Source organism: Phocoena sinus, chromosome 2 (genome assembly GCF_008692025.1).
Source record: "Phocoena sinus isolate mPhoSin1 chromosome 2, mPhoSin1.pri, whole genome shotgun sequence".
Classification (NCBI taxonomy): Eukaryota; Metazoa; Chordata; class Mammalia; order Artiodactyla; family Phocoenidae; genus Phocoena; species Phocoena sinus.
The window spans coordinates 7,482,474-7,504,963 of record NC_045764.1 but is presented as its reverse complement, the minus strand read 5'-3'; the positions used below and the strand labels follow the sequence as shown (position 1 = coordinate 7,504,963).

The 22,490-nt window shown below is 48.6% G+C and overlaps 1 protein-coding gene across 3 annotated transcripts in view; it reads right to left on the bottom strand.

Moving 5' to 3' along the window:
• Positions 1 to 22,490, bottom strand: part of FAM107B (family with sequence similarity 107 member B) — a 216,716-nt gene that overhangs the window by 67,207 nt on the left and 127,019 nt on the right. The window contains exon 1 of one of the 3 annotated variants that reach the window (XM_032623736.1): positions 17,566 to 17,751. The exons of 1 other annotated variant lie outside the window; for it this stretch is intronic. The gene's annotated coding sequence lies outside the window, so the exon portion shown is untranslated. Of the gene's footprint in view, positions 1 to 17,565; positions 17,752 to 22,490 lie in introns of those variants that run through there. One more of the 3 variants, XM_032623735.1, reaches the window with a different exon arrangement.

Genomic DNA, 22,490 nt, shown 5'->3' with positions numbered 1-22,490 from the left:
TCACGGAAGTCGCGGCCTGACACGGCACCCCACCCAAATTGTAAAGACAGAGTGGGTGGGGTGCAGGAAGAAGACAGGGTCCCACCCAACCAACCTGCACATTTACTTGCCAACATCCTGCCAGCAAGGATGGGGAGAAGTTCACAGTGGAAGTAATTCACCAACAGAAGCAGAGGAAAGGAAAACACACAGACACACAAGATTGTCCACTCGCCAGAAGGGTCTTCTGTATGTCGACACGGCTGGGACCCTCTGCAGTGTATCACAAGGCCAATTCTTCTTGAGCTCCAGGGCCTGGGGATACAGTACAGGACAACACTTTCCCCTAAAAGGATCTGTTGTGGTGGTGGTGGTGGTGGCGTGTGTGTGTCTGTGTGTGTGTTTCAAGGCAAGTCCTTAGGAAGGAGGGTTCTGAGCTCAGGAAATGTGGGACGAAAACGATACAAAAACAGTAGTAAACGATGCTGTTAAAAGGAACTTCCAGGCGCTCCTGCACATCTCAAGATGCTGACCCACACTGAGTCTGAAACAAAGCCTGACTGCAGACGCCCGACCCTCCTCAGGTGCTGTACGGACTTTATGAAGCTGGCCCAGCACCATTCAACAGACAGCCACGCTCAGGGTCTGAAGCCAGCATCCATGCCCGACCCTGAACAGCAGCAGTGACTTAGGAAGAAGCCCTGACGCTGGGTAGGACGAGATTAGGATGACAAGGTCCTGCCCTCGGAGTTTCCAATCAGAGATGGAAAAACGCAGTCCACAAGCAAGTGACCACAGAGAAATCCAAAGGTACAGAAGTACCTTCCGCAGGGGTGAAGTGCAGCCGAGGTCTGCTCTCTCAGCCCGGGGCACGCAAGCCCTCCGAGTCCTTCCCCCCATTTCATCACAAAGCCATCAAACTATCTGACTGGCTAATCCTGTGCGACGGTGGTATCACAGAGCCCGTCAACTCTCTCTCTGGGGAATGAAGCTCTTACCGGAAGGCACAGAGAATCCAGGCCAAAGGGAACCAGAAATACCTGGGGCGTGTTAGCAACAGCCTCGTGATGGCACCCTGAGCCCTGCTTACCCCACCCTACCTACCTCCCCTGTCCCACGCCCCAATACCCAGACCCTCAAACAAGACTTCAAAACCCTTCTCATCAGGATGACCAGTAAAAGGCGGCAAAGCATCCTACTCTTCCTCCTTTCTTCACCAACGCCTGACACCAAGGTGCTGCTTAGGTGGGGCTACTGCACCCCAGGGAGACAGCAGGGTCTCCTGAGGAGCTCCCAGCAAACAGGTGCAATTAGAGATGCCTGCCGGTGCGGCTAGATGACTGTTCACAGCGTTAGCGGATCACTGCCAAAACAGACCATCATCGAAGACAAACCAAGAGAGAAGGGAACGTGGAAAAACATAATGCAGAATGTTCTTTAGAGTTCAATTAAGGAGCAAAGAGGTGGTAACCAAGCTCCCTCGGTGAGGCAGGTAATAAGCCTCGGGCTCACCATAGAACCTTATGTCAGACCAACTTCTGATCGGGATTTTTTCACGCACACGGCAAATACTTACCTGCACCTGAGGACATGTACGAAGGGTGACTACATGATCTATCAACCAGACCAGGTCACTCTGGGTGTGGGTGAGGCTCTACTAACAGTTACACTGGACAAAGAAGACGCGTGCGTACCAAGCTCCTCCGCCAACAAACCAGGAGGGACCAGGTGTCTGCTCTCCTGCCATGCACCGTTGACCCTGGGTCCCACTTGCCCAGGGGTGTAGGGCCCTCACTCAGCAATCAGTTCCTGCATTTACAGGAGCCCAAGAACCGACAAATGAACAGGTGAGAGCCTTTATTCAGCATCCTTGTGGACTCCCGGCTATTGGTGACCTACTGACCTGATTCTCTCCTCTGTGGCTCAGATGCTTGACCCACAGCTTCACTCTCACTTCTGTCACATCCTCCCTACTTCACTTCCATCCTGGGCCACTGAAAACCTTCCTCCTCTACAGAACTTGTCTTTGTTTCTAAGAACCCTGCCTGCCTATAGGTCCTAAACCTCTGTTCACCCCAGCCCACTGCTATGGGCTGAGTCAAGCACCCAAGCTGACTCACAGCCACATCCACACCCTTGAGCCCAGTGGTCCCTCATCCACTCTCCAAATAGGCTCCAGAGCTCCAGCTTTGGCCATTCATCCCCAGCTTCCTAACCCATCTCTCTATCTACCTCTGCTTATACAACGGGCTCAGCGCTTCAGGTGTAGAAGGCCCATGAGGACGGTATGGGTGAAGCAGACAGTCACTCCAAACCTGGGGCAACCTCGAATTGAGTCCTAATGGAATTGAATCATTTTGTTCTATCGGGTGGGTGAAAATAATCAGGTATGACATCACACCCCGACACGAGTGTAAGCAGAGCAGACACAGGGAGGACACTAACATTAGTCAACACCTGCGTGCAGACACCGGCCAGGTGACTTACCTGCATTACCTAATACTCACACTGTAGAGATGAGAAAATCTGGGCTCACAGAGGTCTACCAGACATAAGGTTCATGCTCTTTCTAGCGTGCCAATGTCAGAACCAGCCAATGACAACAAACACTTGAAAGAAGACTTAAAGGGAACGGTGATGTGCGAAGCTCTCCTCCAAAATCGTGGAAAGAACGCATACATTTATTCGTTAATTTAGAGAAATATAGTCTCATGTATTTGTTTACAGAGAAAGACGTCATGAATTTATTCACACACAGGAAGTAGCTTAGCCCTAAAACTCAAAACGGGCACTCATCAGCAAAGAGAGTTCTCAGACATTTCAATAAACACCTCGGCTTTTGCTTATGGTATAAATAACTATTTTTAACGTTTAACGTTTTTAAGAGTTTGTATTAGAACGGACAAGAACTAAGAACACACACATCAAGAAAAGAAAGTTTTTTAGGATGACAGAACTACCTGAGGTTTTTCTCTAAAACATTGTTTTTTTTCTGCAATAAAATCATCGCCCACATTCCAGGATGGCGGTAACGAGGACGTTTTCTCTTTCGTTTTTGCTTTTGTTCTTTTGTGGCGGCAAGTGCCGGTCCAAGGGGGTAGGTGAGGGTAGGCAAGGCAGGTCAGAGCAAAGGAAGCCTCGTGCTGAATTAGCAGTCAAGGCAAGAGAGTTCTGGTCCTAGATCTGCACTAAGGAGACTTGTAAGATGCTGGGGTCCTCAGCTTCCCTGAGCACCAGTTTCCCATACAGAGCTCCAGGTTTTGGAAGGCCTCCTACACCTTCCAAGCCTACAGCTTACTGAGAATGCTCCAGCACGGGCTGATTATTAAAGTGACACACTTCAGAGAAACGGCAGGGTGTGTATTTAAAAAGGACTATGAAATGAGTCATCTGTGAGTAAAACATAATTTATCTCCATTTAAAAAGTCATGTTAACCTACATGGCGGTGGTAGAGAGAACATCTACCGTCTTACCATTATTCTGAAGAGGCTATAAATAGGCAGTATTTGAAATGAATCAGCTCTGTGCCACCATCCACCGAGAAGCCCATGCGTGCAGCATCTTCCAGACCATACCTGCAGGCAGCTTTGTTTCGAGCACAAATGGAGGGGGGAAAAAAGCAGTGTTGGTAGCGCCCATCATTACAGATTCAGCTGCATGTCTGACACAGGAAGCTCATGAAGAACTGCAATTTAAAAGGATTTAAAATAAACAAATAAAAAATTCTACCTGGGCACCTATTCGGATAGCTGCCAAGCCAACTGTTTTTGTTTTATCACAAACTGTTTAAAGTCACCCCTGGACCAGGGTACAAACCAAATCCAAGTAGAGATTTCCCTGGATGTTACCAGGGTCTCCGCACTTCCCCGCTCCGTTATGTACTCAGGTGACACAGTTCATGCAGTTGAAATGCCCCCTCTCTGGCACCCACACCGGGCTCTGTGTGGGCAGCATGGGCGGAAACAAGGTGAGAGCCATGCAGGCTTCAAAACGAGCGTGTACCGCTCAACACCAACACCCTCTCCCAGTTCCAGAGGCTACTTCTCACCACCTCTGCTCCCCACCCACCACCCTTCACACCCTTGCTCCTAAAAGTAGACCTGTTCCTGCCAAGACCTCTGCCATAGGACCGTCCGTAACGTGATTGAAGGAGGAAGGTTAGAGAGAGGAGGGAGTGAAGAGGCAGCTAGAGATGCGGAGGCTCTCGCGGAAGGAACTTTTGCTCTCCAGACCTGCTGCAAGGAAATACCTTGGTGATGTTTTCAAGTACTTAAAGGATACGTGGTGATCTTCTTTTTTGAAAGAATGATCAAAGGAATTTTTTTAAGTTCCAAAAGCTCTTTTTTTTTTTTTTTTTGCGGTACGCAGGCCTCTCACTGTTGTGGCCTCTCCCGCTGCGGAGCACAGGCTCCGGACGCGCAGGCTCAGCGGCCATGGCTCACGGGCCCAGCCACTCCGCGGCACGTGGGATCTTCCCGGACCAGGGCACGAAACCGCGTCCCCTGCATCGGCAGGTGGACTCTCAACCACTGCGCCACCAGGGAAGCCCCAAAAGCTCTTTCAAATGCTAAGAATTCAAGCAAAGTTACTTATTGTTTCAACCTTTATTACAGCTAGCGCATCACTTTCCGTTGACTATATTTACAATACATTAGAGCTGGTGGGTTTAATATAGATCTTTAGAGTAAATGGAAAGCCATGGAAAGGCAAAGTTTATGGGCCATTAGGAATAATTCCTTTCACAAGAATAATCAAGTTAGGGCTTCCCTGGTGGCGCAGTGGTTGAGAGTCCGCCTGCCAATGCAGGGGACACGGGTTTGTGCCCCGGTCCGGGAAGATCCCACATGCCGCGGAGCGGCTGGGCCCGTGAGCCATGGCCGCTGAGCCTGCGCGTCCGGAGCCTGTGCTCCACAACGGGAGAGGCCACAACAGTGAGAGGCCAGCGTACCACAAAAAAAAAAAAAGAAGAAGAATATTGATAATAAGAGGACGAGGAGGAGAAAGAGAGGAAGGAAAGAAGAAATGGCAAACGTAGAAGACAGTACCATAGGGTGGATAAACCACATTTTCTGTGGTGAATAGAGTCATCCCTCAGTATTGGCAGGGAACTGGTTCCAGGATCCCTGTGGATACCAAAATCCATGGATGCACAAGTTCCTTACATAAAGTATTTGCATATAACGTAAGCACATCCTCCCATACGCTTTAAATCAACTCTGGATTACTTATAATACCTAATACAATGTAAATACTATGTACATAGTTGTACATACAATGTAGATGTTATGTAAATAATTGCCAGGGCATGGCAAATTCAAGTTTTGCCTTTTGGAACTTTCCAGAAAGTTTTTTTTTTTTAATCAGAAGTTGGTTGAAACCACGGATGCAGAACCCATGGGTATGGAGGGCCAACGTAGCTGAGTTCTGTGTTATCTAGGATAAATTACAGAGAGTCTCTAGGCCTCAGTGTGCTCCTCAGTAAAACACAGTCAATTAAAGTCCTACACCATGGGATAAGGATCACAAGAACGATGCATGTAAAGCATTTAGCACGTGCTTAAGAAACACCCACGTGTCAGTGATTGTTATTCTGGGATGAGTTTTAGTTCCAACTCAACCAATAACGAGCTGTGTGGTCTTGGGCAAGCTAGTTGACATGTCTGAGCGGTGGTTTATTCACCAGAAGAAATAAGGAGTCTAGATTAGATGATCCCTTGATCTCTAAGGCTTCCCCAAGCTCAAACCATCTGCGGCAATGCAGGGTAGTTTCTAATTTCAAATTCTTTTAGGTTTCTAGTTGTCACACCTTTATGATTTACTGGTCATAGCCACAATTTATTTGATACCAAGGGTCTAGTCAAGGCACAACTCCTCATCATGAGACTATGCCTGTGGGGATCCTAGAACCGCTTTATGAAGACTGTTTGCACACTGTGGTTTCCAGGAACATGTGCTGGCAAAAGGCAGGCTTGCCTGTAACAGGAGGAATCGATATATTTCCATCCCAGGGGCCTTCAAATGTTGCAACTGTCCCCAAATCAGATTGCTACTGTAACATGTCCCAGTGGCCCCTGGCAGCCGATGGAGCACACACAAATTAAATTCATTTCCTACGACCCCCCCCACCCTCCAACCCCACCCCCGCCTTTAAAAGAAACTCCCAATTACTTCCTGCTGGACACATTGCAATAATCCATCCTTTCTGATCTTAACAATGAAGTTGAAAGCTGCCAGCAGAGGTCCATTTCTCTTCCATCTAGGCAGAACGGAAACTCAGCTATTTCAGATTTATCATCCACCTCCTATATTTTTAAAACTCATCAGTGACTTACTTCTTTTATAAGGAAAGATGAGGCATACGTGTCCTTACGTGTCAGGAAATTTTAAATGATTATTGAAGAACATAATCTATCATGGTCTACACCATCACTCGGCATTCTCACCCATAAACCCATGTCATAATCTCTTAATTTAGGTGATGGCCAAGCACCCAAGTTAGCAAATACGGACAGAATTTAACATTGCTGCTAAACAAGACTTACAATGAAACCAACCTGGCACAGTAACATTCATAAAAGGTGGTGCAGATAGTAATTAGCTCTAATGAAGTATTGAGTATTGGAAGTATTTGCTATGCTTGGATAAAGCCAAGCCAATCATTGCTTCTCTGTTAATTCTTTAGCTGTCCCTAAGTAGACACCCTGGCCAGTTTAAATCTCATCTCACACTCACTAACCGGCTCATTAAGAGAGGAGAATCAACAACCTCTAATGAAATGATCAATTCAGGCAACAGTCCTCAATGAAAGCTAACAGACCCTGGGAGAAAGGTTGATGAGGAAATTCACAATGAAAGGATCAAACTCCCAGCACGTGGACCCAACGATCAACCTCAATATCACTACAGGGGACACAACCAGACACCGTCCTGAGACGATGGGACACGAAGTGTACAACACGGCCAACAAACTAATCTTGCCCCCCTAAACCTGAACGTGAATCTATGAAAAATAATAAACAGAAACCTCATTTAAAATGGAATCAGGAAGCCAGAAGGGGAAGTTTTCACGCCCTACCACTCTATGTCAACCGCAGACCCCAAGTAAAAGAGATACCCTTGCATCTCCAACAGAAAGAAGGTTATTACTTTACCACTCAGCAGGAGGAAAGAAGGGTTTCTACGCCTGGCAACAGCCCGGCCAATGAGAGGCTGTCACAAGTCAGCCAATGAAAAGCCACTATACTTTGAATTCCCAGTCTCCTCCAATGGACTCTCTGTTTATAACAGTCCCGGCCAAATCCTTCTCCTCTATAAAAGACTGCTCCTCTTCTCTGTTCTCTGGACTTACCTGTGGGTCGCCATAAGTTTTAGGTCCCAAATTGCGATTCTTTGCTGTTCTCAAATAAACCCATTTTGCTGGGAAAATAACTGGTTGTTTTACATCAACAAATGTAATAAAGCTTTCGTCCTAACTTTCAGGTTACAAAAATACAGAGGTTAGTGGAACACGTTTAAAGAGAAAACTCTCAGCCAAATCCAGAATGCGGGACCGTCTACAAGACAACTGACTTGCTTCTTCCAGAAAGCAATAACTTAGGGAGAACAGGATGGGGGAAGAAGCGCCATTCTAGAGTTAAAACGTCAAGAGGCATATCAAATGCAATGTGTGAGCTTTGTTCAGACCCTGGTGTGAGAAACCAACTATCAAAAGACATTTTTAAGCTAATGAGGGGTGAAATCAATGCAGGGAAGATAGGCAGTCCTACATATTCCTGGGCTGCCCCACCCCTTGCCTTCTGATGGTCTGGAACTGCAATTCAGCCACTCTCCAATTGAAAGGGAAGGGCCCGTGAGCAGAAACTGAGCCATGGATGGCTGGGCCACATCCAGCTCTGCACAGGAAGGGGAAACTCTCAGTAAGAAGATGCAGGAGATCCTGGTTGGTAGAAAAAGAGGCAGTACCTGGGGCAATCTAGAGAGGAAATTTACAGGTTCTTGAGCACAATTATAGCCAACAGGATTCTAGCAGCCTTGGGCTTCATGGGAAACCCATTCATGTAAACAGCGTGAAATCCATGCTCTGAACAGAGAAGTTAACATTTGAAGCAAGCAGGGTACCTATGAAATGGGAGAGAAGAAAGCAAGATGAACACCCAAGTGTATAGACAGAAAGATACGAAGTGTTTAAAAATCTTCTCAAAACGTTCAGATATCTGTGATGCACAAAGAACTCCTCTGCAATGGGGAGCACAAAATCCTCCAATACGGACTATACATGAATTGGAAAAAATACTGTTTAAATACAGGATTGTTACATAGAAGGGAAAATTGTATTAGCATCTAATATAATGACATAAAACACTTTGAAAAATACATGATGCCTAATTCCACCCATTAATAACAAGGCAACAGCCTTGGGAAACTTAATACAAAAAAAAGGCACTTCTGATAAACATAATATTTAAGACCAACTCAAAAACACAAGCTCTGCGTAATGACATAATTCTGTGTTTGGAATTTGCTGCCATGCTCACACCATACCTAAGGAAGCTCCTTCACTAAAGGATCACTTTAAGACAACATCATTTCCATGTGATGATGCCAAAACTAAAATGCAGTATAAATATCCTCCTTAAAGCTACGGTTTTAGATTTACCTGCTAAGTGCCTTATTCCAACTGGGATTGCAAGCCCTTTCTGAGGCTAAGAAGTCAAAAGTTTTATCAAGGGCTTCCCTGGTGGCGCAGTGGTTGAGAGTCCGCCTGCCGATGCAGGGGACACGGGTTTGTGCCCCGGTCCGGGAGGATCCCACATGCCGCGGAGTGGCTGGGCCCGTGAGCCATGGCCGCTGAGCCTGCGCGTCCGGAGCCTCTGCTCCACAACGGGAGAGGCCACAACAGTGAGAGAGGCCTGCGTACCGCAAAAAAAGTTTTATCAACAGGGTTAAGGGCATGTGGAGTCTTGAGTCTTGGCTGAGGCAAAGTTCTGCAGAGAGGAGGCCCAAATTTGATCCCAGCTCTTAGAACCTGGGGCAAGCTCCTTCATCTCTCTATGCTTACTTTCCTCATTTGTAAAACACTAACACTAATGGTACCTCCCTCACAGAACTTCTTGGAAGACCACGGAAGATAATGAATGAAACCACACCTGGCATCATCGGAAATGCGCAGGAAATACTAGCCATCGTTATGTTTCATCATCTGAAGGCCCATCTCCCCTGGAAATCATTCTCATCAGCACAGAGTACCTCTTTCTGGCCAAGGCAAAAAATGTTCCTTAAGAGCAGACACGGTGTGCCACAATGAATGGACCTCAGAAACACTCTGTTAAATGAACAAAACTGGACACAAACGGCCACATGTTGTATGATTCCCTGTGTAGGAAATTTCTAGAAAAGGCATAACCTTAGAGACAGAAGATCAGTGTCTGCCTGAAACTGGGGATGGAAAGAGGAATTGACTACAGTCTAAAACTGGACTGGGGTGATGGCTGCTCAACAGTACAAACTGACTAAAAATCATGGAGCTGTATGCTTGTAATGGGTGAACTGCATGGTATATAACTGATACCTCAATAAAGCCCTACTGAGAAAAAAAAAGATGTGCTTTCAAAGTGCTTGCACAAGTCCTTTCTCACCAATCTATTCTGACAGCAAACTCACATATTCTGCAGAGCACAGCCGAACAGCTGAGGACGCTAGGCTCGGGCCAGGACCAGACCTGGATCCTAATCCTGACCCGGCTTAGTCCTACAGCAAACTTGCTACTTCTCTAATCCTCAGTTTCCACATCTGTGAAATGGCAACCCTAATAGTACTCATGTCAGAGCTGTTTGAGCACATCTATAATCCTCCCCCAAGTTTCCCAGATCAACAAACGGTGCCCCCTTCACCCAGGGGTTGAGGCTAAACACAGAGGTATCACTCATGACTTCTCTCCTTTCCCATATCTGCCCCAATCCGTGACCAAGTCCTGAGGGTTCCATCCTCAGAATATTTCAGGTATCCATCCAACCGCTTCTCACCAGTTCCACCCCAGTCCTCGGGGACTCACAAAAGCCTCCCACGGGTCCGCCTGCCTCCACTCTGGCCTCTGCAGTTATGGCTGCAGGCGGGTATTTACAAACACAAGGCTGATCTCCACCATCTCCTGCTCAGGACCCTCCCCTGGTCTCCTACAGCCCGCAGGCCCCACCTGATGAGCACCTCTGGTCCCTGGGCCGTTATCCGCACTTGCCTCTGCACAGACGGACGGGGGTGAGGCTCACCCCTTCCCTCGTTCAGAGCTCAAGTTCTCCTCAGAGGGGCCTCACCCTACTAAAAACCCCACCTCTGCCCCTGCCGGACTCCAACCCCTCCACCTCATTTCCTTCACAGCAGGGACACTGCCTGGAATCACATCATCTACGTTCTCCTTTACACTCTGTCTTCCCACTAGAAGACAAGCTCCACGCAAGCAGGATTTTGACACTGTCCTACCCACGTGCCCCACAGTCTGGCACAGGGTCTGGCATAGAGAAAAACACGTTAAATCCTTGCTGAAGGAATAAAGAACTCTCACGAAGCACTCAGCACAACACCTGCCACATAGGAGGTGCCCAAGAACTGTTAGTTGGTAATAATAAAAATATTATTTATTGTAATTACAGCTCACAGCTCAGAATACGGAAGCCCTACGAGGTTACCTGCCTAAGCCAGGTTGCACTCTTAGTCTGACAGTCTAGTACACGTCCACGGTGCCACGTTCCACGAGCACAGAATAACTGATGCTCCCTGCCCGCCCCCAGCAGGAACGCGAAGGATACGGCGGCCAGTCCCCCTAACCATCCTGTGCCCTGCCTCCTCTCACCTGGCAAGAGTCACCTGATCCTCGAAGGGGTGGCCGGCACGCTACTGAACCCTATGGCAGTCCCAGGAACGACAGCTGATGGTCCCAAGCGTTCCAGGTAAAACGAAGGCAGGCTTCCACCTCACCCTAAGACCACTCTAAGAGGTAGGCAAGGGTGATTATCTGCATTTCACAGATGAGAAAGTAGAGAAAGAGAAATAAATGACTTGCTCGGAAACCACATGCAGACTAATTAATGGTGAACCTGGGCCCAGGATTGTGAACATTTTAGAACACTAGGCCTCCCTCTTTCCAACACACTACACTACTCTGGGCATCCGTGAAAAAAGGAAAGGAAGACAAAGAACCCTGACCACAGCTTTATCTGTTTTATTTTATTAATTTACTTTTTTTTTTTTTTTGCAGTACGCGGGCCTCTCACTGTTGTGGCCTCTCCCCTTGCGGAGCACAGGCTCCGGACGCGCAGGCTCAGCGGCCATGGCTCACGGGCCCAGCTGGTGCACGGCACGCGGGGTCCTCCCAGACCGGGGCACGAACCCGTGTCCCCTGCATCGGCAGGCGGACTCCCAACCACTGCGCCACCAGGGAAGCCCCTATTTATTTACTTTTTAAATTTATTTATTTATTGGCTGCATTGGGTCTTTGTTGCTACATGCGGGCTTTCTCTAGTTGCGGCGAGGAGGGGGCTACTCTTCGCTGCAGTGCGTGGACTTCTCATTGCAGTGGCTTCTCTTGTTGCAGAGCATGGGCTCTAGGCACGCGGGCTTCAGCAGTTGCAGCACATAGGCTCAGTATTTGTGGCTCTCAGGCTCTAGAGGGCAGGCTCAGTAGTTGTGGCTCGTGGGCTCAGTAGTTGTGGCGCACGGGCTTAGTTGCTCCATGGCATGTGGGATCTTCCCGGACCAGGGCTCGAACCCATGTGCCCTGCACTGGCAGGCGGATTCTTAACCACCACACCACCAGGGAAGTCCTGCTTTATCTATTTTAAATGACATTAAGTTGTAAGGGAAAAAACATTCTAAAGAAAGTCCTTCTATATATACATATTCACAATGACACTCTTAACCTCCTCCAGCACAGGGGAATTTTCGTACCTCTCCATTAGACATCCAGAAACAACTTCTGATTATTTATACAGTGGGAGTTTGTAAGAGCACTGCATGGCTTTGTAAACTCATGAACATGGATCAGGCCCAGATGCCTCAAAACCCTGGATAAAACGTGAGTTTTAATCTGAACGCTCAACGGAGTGCGCTCTGTGTTACATATATACTAATAACGACACAGAAAAGCTGACACCACAGGATCACGGCCTCTCTCCTAGACACTTGGTTATGTCGCTTTATGAAGGGTGCCAGAACCTGTGTCCAAGAATGGAATAAAACGTGCCATTTCTGATAGCAAAGCCAGGTTCTTTAAAACCCTCCTGAAGGCATGAAGGCACCCTGAAAGGTCAGATAAAGAGAGAAGGGAGAAGTCCCTCATCCTCTGCCACCCCGCACCAGCATCCCTCATCGGCATCTTGGCATCATCACTGTTATCAAAAATCTGTGGGCGACAAAGCAAAAGCCTAAATGCCTTTGGCCGGCCATGCTCAGGGACCATGTGTTTGGGGCTTCAGGCCCTCGGAGGTAGATCTTACAAAGTTCATCTCACAAACAAGAGCACTAAAGCCCCCGGGGGCTCTGTGACTTGTGGGGGTCACAAAGCCGGGGCCTGGTACTAACTCAGACACATCTGGTTTCAAAGCTCCAAACTGTATGGCACATTCGTTAACACGCCCCGTTCCTCAACCCCACCTCTTCCGCCCAGGGCTGACACTGACCAGGGCCATAGGGGCTCCACTATCATACACTTGGCATTGACAACAGAAAGGAGAACAGAGAACGAGGCGAGAAAAATCCTCCAGACGACGCGCACCTACCACCCACCAGGATGCAGACAGCTGGTCTACCTGCACTTTTTCTGTCTTCTGCCTAGGCTCTGCAATTCCCCATTTAAGATTTCTCCGTGTAACAACTGCTAAGGATTTATAATTCAGTAGCATGACCAGGAATAGCACTGAGGACAGCCCAGAATCACATTGTTTCATGGCTCTAAGGGTGGAGGGAGCTTTTCTTCACACGGCAAAACTCTTAAGACTATGCGGTGGGTAGGGAAAATTACTGTCACCAAAGTACGCGTCCCTCCCACCTCTCCCCAGGCACACGCAACACAGACCACAGCTACTGCTTTACAACCACTCTGACCAGCTGCTTGACCTTAAATGAGATCCTCGGAAGGATGGAACTGCTAAAGAGTACACTTGCGTTAAAGCAGCAGTCCTTCCTTTTTCTACATTGCTCTCCATCTTCCTTCCTACAGTTCACCTGAGTCTGGAAAACATTCTTAAATAAGTCTTCCCACGACGTCCCCACAGCCCCCTCTTATCTTTTCATTTGTAACAGAACCTGGGGTGGGCGCGCCATGTCCCCACCACAGCTGGCTTCCCAGGGCCACCGGCTTGCAGGTTTACCTTCAGCGAGAACACGCAAACAAGACTACAATTTCCCAGTCCCTCCTCAATTCTGCCCTAGAAAGCGTCCGAACCCCTCAGCCAAATTCTCGACACAACCGAACGGTCCTCCAAATCTGTTCCGCCAAGCCCCTACACCTTGCTCTTAAACTGATCAGCCCTGGGCAAATCACACTCGGTCCCCTCCATGCCTCTTGCCCTACCCTTCACGCCTCTCCCCCTACCCTTCACCTTAGAGTCAGAAACCCAATCCCGCAGCCTTAGGTGGGATTTACATCATTCTTGCTGAGATGCCTTAATTCACAAAGTGCTATCTTCCCTTCACAGCTCTTAATATCATGGTCATCAGACAATGTCTGTGTAACTCATGCAATTCTTTAAATATCTTCCTCGCCTGCCCTGCCATGTGGACAGGGACCCCCTGGGACTTGTCAACTGCGGTATGCCCGATGCAAGGGCAGTGCGGGCACACGGGAAGCCCTAAGGAAATGTTTGTTCAATGAAGGAATGAATAGAAAACAAAGATTCCCCCAGCAGCCTCAAAAATAGCCACTCGCCGATTTACCAGGACTAAGTGGCAGCTGGCCAATCATTTTCTTTCTTTTACTGATGGGGTCTAGGAATCAGCAGCATCAGATGCGGTGGAAAGCATCGACTCCTTTCCAGTGGAGCTCCCTAGGTACTGAGTGTAAGGAAAAGTTTAAAGTTCAGACGGATGGGGCCCAGCACCTCTTGCACAAGAAGGAAAAGGGGAGAGACTGGTCTGCTTCACAAAGGAAAAGCAAAACAAGGCCAAGCTTAAACAAGGAAATTACACCAAAAAAAACGCAGGGAAGTCTCATCATCAGGTCATCCCAGCACTAAGTGGCCCGGGGCTGCGCACACGGACTCCTTAGCTGCACAGAGCTTTCCCTACATGACATGAGCCCAACGTGAGATGCAAAAACGGGTCAGTGCTCACAGCTACTCTCTCCAGACTTAAAGAAGGCTGACAAGTCAATATCTCAAGATATCCGGGGACTTCTAAAAATGCCTAAAATCTAGACCTCACCCAACCAAACCTCCTGGCCCCTTTTCTCCAAACATTTGCACAGAGAATTCTGGAGGGAAGGGGCAGATGGGACATTAAGAATATGAAGCTATATTACTAACCTACTATGTCCCCTCTTTGTGGAGAAAAGTTTTCCATGCCTTAACCACTCCCCCCCAAAAATCTTTCAAAGTCTTTTCCACCTTTACATGTGGCATTAAATAGCTAGTGGGAAGCAGCCGCATAGCACAGGGAGATCAGCTCGGTGCTTTGTGACCACCTAGAGGGGTGGGATAGGGAAGGTGGGAGGGAGACGCAAGAGGGAGGAGATATGGGGATATATGTATATGTATAGCTGATTCACTTTGTTATACAACAGAAACTAACACACCATTGTAAAGCAATTATACTCAAATAAAGATGTTAAAAAAAAAAAAAGTAATAGGAAGGAAGCGAGAGAGGGAGGGAGGGAGGGAGGGTGGACAGCATCCATCCTACCACTTACAGTTCAGGACCCGGATCTCTCAGAGCACTTCTCTCAAGCACAAACCAAGTCTGCTTCTAAACATCCCATGAATGGAATCTCCAGGCAACAGGGACAGGTGTCTGGCCATCACAAAGAGCCATACGAGTCTGTAACCCTGGACCACTCCCAAACTTTTCTCTCCACCCTGCGAGGCAGCAGAACTTTTAAGAGCAAAACAGCTCAACTCTAACCTCACGTCCAGCTTGGCTGTGCTGCTCAGACTGTTCAAGGTCATAGCAGGGTTGAAAAATGAGACTGAGAGATTCTGATGGCCCCTATTTTAGTTTCTTTTGACTTACGGTTGGAGAGAGGGGCCATTATTACAGCAGATGACATACTTTACACAGTCACTCACAGGTCACTGCCGTTGACCCTCCATATCCACAGGGTATTGGCTCCAGGACCCCCGAGGATACCTAAATCCGCAGGTGCTCAAGTCCCTGATATAAAATGGTGCAGTAAAATGAATACAGTCGGCCCTCTGTGTCCGTGGGTTTGGCACCTGCGGATTCGATCCTTGGTTGTTTGAATGTGGGGATGTGAAACTTGGGGATACGGAGGGCTGACTGTACTGCACCATAACCCGTCCAAGCACACTCACAGATTAAGGAGCCCCACGTTAGAAACAGGAACAAAGATTGCACCTGACAGTACATAACCACAACTTCCTCCTTGTAAATTCTTCTGATTTCAAAAAGTACTGCATCATCCCAGTGATCAATCTAGTACTTCTAACAGTTGTCTCCAAAACCTCTTTTTAACTTTGCATATTGGAGAAATTAAATGTCGGAACATTTTACAAGTGGGAAATAAAAGCATGTAATGACAACAGCATTCAGTGGCTAAATCTGGGGTGGAACAATGTGTTTTTTGTTTTTGTTTTTTCACAGAACACAGGCACGCGGCGCAAGGTCTTTTAGAAGCAAGCAAGTCACCAGCTACAAAACCATGGCTATTCCTCGTTCTACAAAGAGTTCCTTTCCATCACATATTTCTCATGGGTCTCAGAACACAATTTTATTTTTCTGAATATGTTAAAAGCCAAAAGGTTTACTTTTATTTAAAAAAAAAGCCAATCTGAAACTACTCCTGAAATCCAGAGAATATAGTACATTAACGCTGCTGTCTGTCCGTTCTTCCCTATTAAGTGGAGCTTGCATTGTTTTTTCTCTTTCTTCCCTCCCCCTTCTTTATAGGTGGTTATCTGCAAGGCTATGAGGAAATACACTTCAAACGACTTGTTGGCAAAACACTGCTGTAGACCAGGGCTATTAGAGATTGTGTTTTAGACTCATAAGAGTGGCAGAGCTTAATAATCAGTAACTCCCTGATTTATTCATTCACACACATGCGTGTCTACACCATGGCAGCCAAGCCATAAATGAAGCAAAGATGCCTTTATACTCAGGGTACGTCTGGGTGGTTTGGTACATGAGTGACTTTTTTTCCCCTCTACTTCTTTTCAATTTTTTAATAAATATATATAATTTTATACTTAAAAGTTTTAAACTGCAAAAGACTAGCACTAAGAAATCTTCTCTAGACAGGCCCTCCAGATACTATTTCAACTCAAAGCAACTTGGACAGCTAAAATCTCCAAAGTGATGGAGAGGGCACATGGCCAGAGGAGAAACTAAGTACCTGTTAGCAAGAAATCCTCAAGTTAAAAATATAAAGTCTAACAGGCCGCATTCCGGTTTTCTGTATTTATTTTGAATATCAAACTCACTTTCATTAAATAACTTTGCTCTACTGTCATTAAGTCAAGTCTTTCCAAGGAAGGAAAGGTATGGTATCTTGCTGCAGAGAAAAAGATACCGCATTTATCCTCTGCGGGATTCCGCTTCGCATTTCAGAGGGACTGTTACCGCCCCCTACACAGCAAGTCACAACTTGGCCAGACGCATCCACGCCATCCCCGAGGGGCCTGAAGATGCGTGAGGAGAAGTTAAGAGAACCAAAATTTTAGGACTCCTTGGGGGCAGACGCCACCCAACATACTGGGTTCACTGGAGTAGCGGGAGCGGAGAACAGGCAAAAATAGAAAAGTTACCTGCAGACTGTTTGGAAACGGTGCCCCGGTCACCTTTAAACCAGCGGCGCAAAGCCCCCACGGCCCCTCCTCTGTTTGCCCAGGAGGAGGAGGCTCCGCGGCGGCCAGGGCTGCAGGGGGCGAGCCGGGCGCCCAGGGCTCGGCATCTGGCCGCGCGCGGCGCACCCGGTGGGCAGCGCATCCCCGCTCCAGGCAGGGTCTCTCCATTTTCAGGGCCGAGGAAGCAACAATAAGCCGAGCGGAGCGGCCGCTCAGGCTCGCCTCCCTCGCGGCGCCCACCCCCCCCCCATCCCCTGCACTCCCGAGCCTCGGGTACCCCCGCGCGCGACCCCTGCCACGCCCCGACCCCGCACCCCGGGCTCGTCCCCGGCACGGCGCGGGGTGGCCCGGGCTCCCCGCACGCCCACCGCCCGGCGCGCCGTCCTCCAGCGCACGCAGGGACCCCCGCCCAGCGCCGGCCACGGGGAGGGGAAGCCCGGCGGCCCGGGGTACCCTCGCGTCAGGGGTCGGAGCCAGGCGGCCGACCGGCCGGCCGCGCAGTGGCCCGGGAGGGCACCCCGCCTCCCCCGCGCTCCCAGTCTTTGTGTGCAAAGTAAGTGCGGTAGGCGAACCCACCTCGGCGCGCGCACAAAGGCGCGCGGCTCCCTCCCCGGCGCTCGCTCCGGGCGGCCGCGGCGGCGCCCAGCGGCCCGGCGGCTCGGGGCGGCCGGGAGGCGGCGCGGGCGGCGGCTCCGACTGCGGCTCCGACGGCGGCGGCGGCGGCACGGCCAGTCCAGCGCAGAGAAGCTCTTTCACACCCCGCGGCCCCGCGCGTCCGAATTAAGCGGCGAGGCTGGGCGGAGCTAGGCTGCTGAGGACACGCCCCGGACACGCCCCGTCGCGCTGGCTGCAGCTCGGCGCTCCGGACCGCGGCCCGCGGGGACTGCGCCGGGAAAAAGTCTGTCAATTTGATTCCTGGAGGTTTTCGTTCTGTGGTTTTAGTTTGGTTGGCTTCGGAATCTCTCAAAGCAGAGGGAATATTGGAAGAAAAAAACTGAGTGTCACCGGATGAGAGAGAGAGAAATGGGAAATTAAAGGTGACAGGCGCCCGTTTGCGAGGCCCACAATCAAAGATCTCTCTCTGTCTCTGTCCGTCTGTCTCTCTCCCTCTGTCTCTCTCTCTCTCTCTCTCTCTCTCTCTCTCTCTCTCTCTCACACACACACACACACACACACACACACACACACACGACCGCAAGTATTCGGGACTGTTCGGTTGGTGGGTGTCCGGCCTCCATCGCCACTCCACTCCTGTGACATTCAGAGAGACTGTCCCCATTGAAATTCTGCCAACACGTCGCCGAAGAAAACTCAGAGGGACACGGAATCAGATGTACTGTCCAGCCAGAGCCTGAAACCCAGTGACATGGGAATTTGCTCAGACTCCTCCCCCTCGCCCTCGCTCTTCAAAGGGTAATTGGAGATTTAAACGTATGCGAAGGGGTTTTCCTGGTGGTGCAGTGGTTAAGAGTCCGCCCGCCGAGGCGGGGAACACGGGTTCGTGCCCCGGCCCGCGAAGATCCCACATGTTGCGGAACACATGGGCCCGTGAGCCATGGCCGCTGAGCCTGCGCGTTCACAGTGAGAGGCCCGCGTACCGCGCAAAAAAAAAAAAAAAAAAAAAAAAAAAAACTTACGCGAAGGAGAAAAGGGTTTTTTTTTTTCCCTCTCGGATTTTCGTTTTTCTCAGCTCCCTTACAGCAAATCGCTTCTCTGCCCAACCCCGAGACTCTTAGATTACAATCTACGTGAATCACAGCAGGTAAAAAAATGGGAGATATGTTTCAGAGTAACAAACAATAAAGACAGCAGGTAATGGATTTTAGAGCAAAAGCTTTTGAATTTTCTTGGCAACAGATGAATAAGGGCTTATTTACTGGAAAGCTTTTCTGACTGAAACAGCTTGGGTCATGATCACACAGAAAAGTCTTATCAATTATGGATTTTGGTAAACCAATTACTTACTCCAAAGATGCTGGAAAGTCACAGTACTTCAAGAGCCTGGTCATCCCTAGGCCTTGAAGCCCACTGAGGGGTGGGGTCACCTGCCAGAGGATTTAGAGAGATGGGCTCCTTCCCAGCCCAAGAAATTGACCTGTGTGAACTTTATCCACGGTGTTTCCCGCAAGTCTTACTTCCCTCCCATTCTTGGGTTATGTTGGTTCTGTTCTTGACAATGGATACACCAGTCACTAAACCAGAACCTGGGATCCAGCCTAGATTTTGCCCTCACTCCCCACAGGGGAGACAATTCCAAGTCCTGCACGTTCTGTGTGACGGCTTGATAGCCCTTCCGGTCCCCATCCCACTGGCTCTGCCCCAGCTGGCCTTTGGGGTCTGTCAACACACTGTGGCGGTAGCCCCCCAGCTGTCCCCAGACCCCCAATCTCACATATGCTTTTCCTCCAAACTGCTTCCCCAGTGAGCATTCCACTTGCACATCTGTTCTCAAAGGCCTTTAAGGGATACCCAATCCCTACTGCATGACCAAGTTCAAGCTCCTTCGTACGGTACCCCGCAGAGCAGCATACCTCGTGATATCACCTTGACGACTTCCCTAGGCTCTGGCTGTATCCCCCAAACAAACACCCATGGTGCCACTCAGCCAGCATGTTGTATTTGCTAAACGGCCCTGTTTTGTGACTATGAGGACTGGATGAAAGAATCTGTCACCTGTTAGGCTTTTCTATGCCTCCCCTCTACCCAGCACACCTTCATACCCCCCCCCACCCCCAAGAGCTTCTCTCCTGTCTGAGATCCAAGTTGCTCTGAGAAGATTTGCTGACCTGCTCACACTGAATGGACCTTTCTGCCCTTCACATACCTAGCACGGCCTTATAACTAGTGCACTGTATTATAAGTATGTGCTCTTGGGGCTTCCCTGGTGGCGCAGTGGTTGAGAGTCCACCTGCCGATGCAGGGGACACGGGTTCGTGCCCCGGTCTGGGAGGATCCCATGGGCCGCGGAGCGGCTGGGCCCGTGAGCCATGGCCACTGAGCCTGCGCGTCCAGAGCCTGTGCTCCGCAACGGGAGAAGCCACAACAGTGAGAGGCCCATGTACCGCCAAAAAAAAAAAAAAAAAAAGTGCTCTCCTTGAGCAGAGTTTATACTTGATAGATACACATATCTTTACATTCTCCTGCCTAACCCAGTATCTGGCAAATAAGAAATGTTAGGGACTGAATTGTATCTTCCCCAAATTCATGTGTTGAAACCCTAACCCCCAATGTGACTGTATTTGGAGATGGGGCCTTTAGGGAGGTAATTAAGGTTAAATGAGGTCATGAGGTTGGGGACCTAGTCCAGTAGGACTGGTGACCTCATAAGAAGAGGAAGAGATACCAGAGATCTGTCTCTCTGTGCACACAAGGAGGCCACGTGAGGACACAGCTAGAAGGTAGTCATCTGCAAGCCAGGAAGAGGCCTCACCAGAAACCAACACTGCTGACACCTTGATCTTGGACTTCCAGCCTCCAAAACTGTGAGAAGATAAATGACTGTTGTTTAAGCCACTGTTACGGCAGCTCAGCAGACTAATACAAGAAGCATGCATTAGATTCTAGACTCTTAACACTAGAAAAGCATGGACCCACTAGTGAGCCTATAATGTACCCCCCCTCAAAGCAGCCTGGACAAACTATTATGATGCCAGGGCAGTGGACAGAGTGTCTAGACGTGATAAGTGACCACACAGCCTTTTCCCTGCCCTGGTGAGAAACAGCTTATTCCATAGACTGAGGTATTAATGCCCAAGGATCTCAGCCTTGGCCTTACCTTTGTATCAGGAACCATTACTTCTTTTAAACCAAAAACAAAAAAGTACGTCAAATATTTACTTTGAACTTCTTGAATCAAAGCTTTATTAAAAGACAGGATGCCAACACCCATTCATTAAGTCTACTGTTTGGGGCTTGAATTTCACATTCCTGAGAATCCTAGGGGGATTTTAATCCAGGCAGGATCAAGTATCCAATTTGGCTTGGGGCCCCTGGAGTCACTGTGGGTGGACTCTGGAAATAAGAACTTAAAGATTATGGACCAGAGTGATATTTATACTTGTATCCACAGCCTCTATCAACAGTGCCTGGACCACAGTAGAGGCATGATAGATGTTTGTCCAATAAATAAGCCTGGATTTTCAGGGCACAGCTAGACTTCCCAGGAGTATGTCAGGTGACATCCAACTCTCAGCCTGAATCTGATGTCCTGGAGATTCCATATTCTGGATGTGGACAGAATCCCAGGAAGGTCAGGTGAGCCCGTGGCACCTCCTTGGGTTTCTTTCTACTATTGGGCTGACACACTTCACCAGGTATATAGAGGCCCTTTGCTCACTTTCTCCACATACAAAACAAAGAAAATGCTCCCCTGAGTGGCTTTTGAGTCCTTTAACCAATCACTGGTGATAGATTCTCTAATCGTACTTTACTGCAAAACATACATAATAATTTTCCACCTTATAACACTCACCCGCAAGACCACCCATACACTCAACTTTAACCTCATCCTCTTGCTTTGACATAGGGGGCCTTTTAAATTCATTCCTAAGGAAAAGTGAGGAAAGCAGAGATGAACATGTGGGGACATAAAGTGGAACAAAGCAAATCAACTTGGAATGAGATATGTTGTCCTTTATCTCCCACTTGGTCATTTTCCTTATACACAATCTTGAAATAGTTGCTTTATGCCCGAACCATCATCCTGCAGAACTCCAAACGGATGAGAAAGGATTAACATTGCCCTAGAGGAGGGAAATTTATTTTTATATGTATACTGTTCTGTATCTTAAATTTTGCACTGTGTCCGTGACCATTTGAATAATCCATTCAAAAAGACCATTTGAATAATCCATTCAAAAAGAAATAAAATCTTAATTTTCAATTCATATTTTTAAAGTCATGTTCTTTAATATCTGTATCAGCCATCTATTAATGCATAACACATCACATCAAAACATAGTGGCTTAACATAAGAATGAATGATTTGCCCACAGTGCTGTGGGTTGGCAATTTGAATGAGGCTCAGCTGGGATACCTTGTTTTTGCTCTGCTTTCTGTTCTGTTTGGCTCTACCATGCGTTTGGCTGTCACTGGGAGGTTGGCTAGGGAACAGCTTGTCCTGAGCGGCCTCAAAGCCCAGATGTTGACAGGAGCTGTCTGCTTGGGTCCCTCAGGTGCAGGCTCACGGTGACTTCCTCCCGGGGCAGCTGGTCCAAGAGGGTGAAAGAGGAAGCCATCAGGCCTCTCGAGGTCTAACCTCAAGGTCATCCTGCTACATTCTGTCATTCGAAAATATCACAGACCTAGCCCAAATCCAAGGTTTGGGGGCTCCACCCCTTGATGGTAAAGCGGTGGTCATATTTCAAAGGGACCTGAGTACAAGGATGCTATGTACGATTGGAGGAGTTGTTGTAGCCATCTTTGCAAATAATCTTCCCCTGCATCAGAGTTAAGGAACTCCAGCATGGAGTGTAGCTGTGACAAGTGATAGCAGTCGTCTC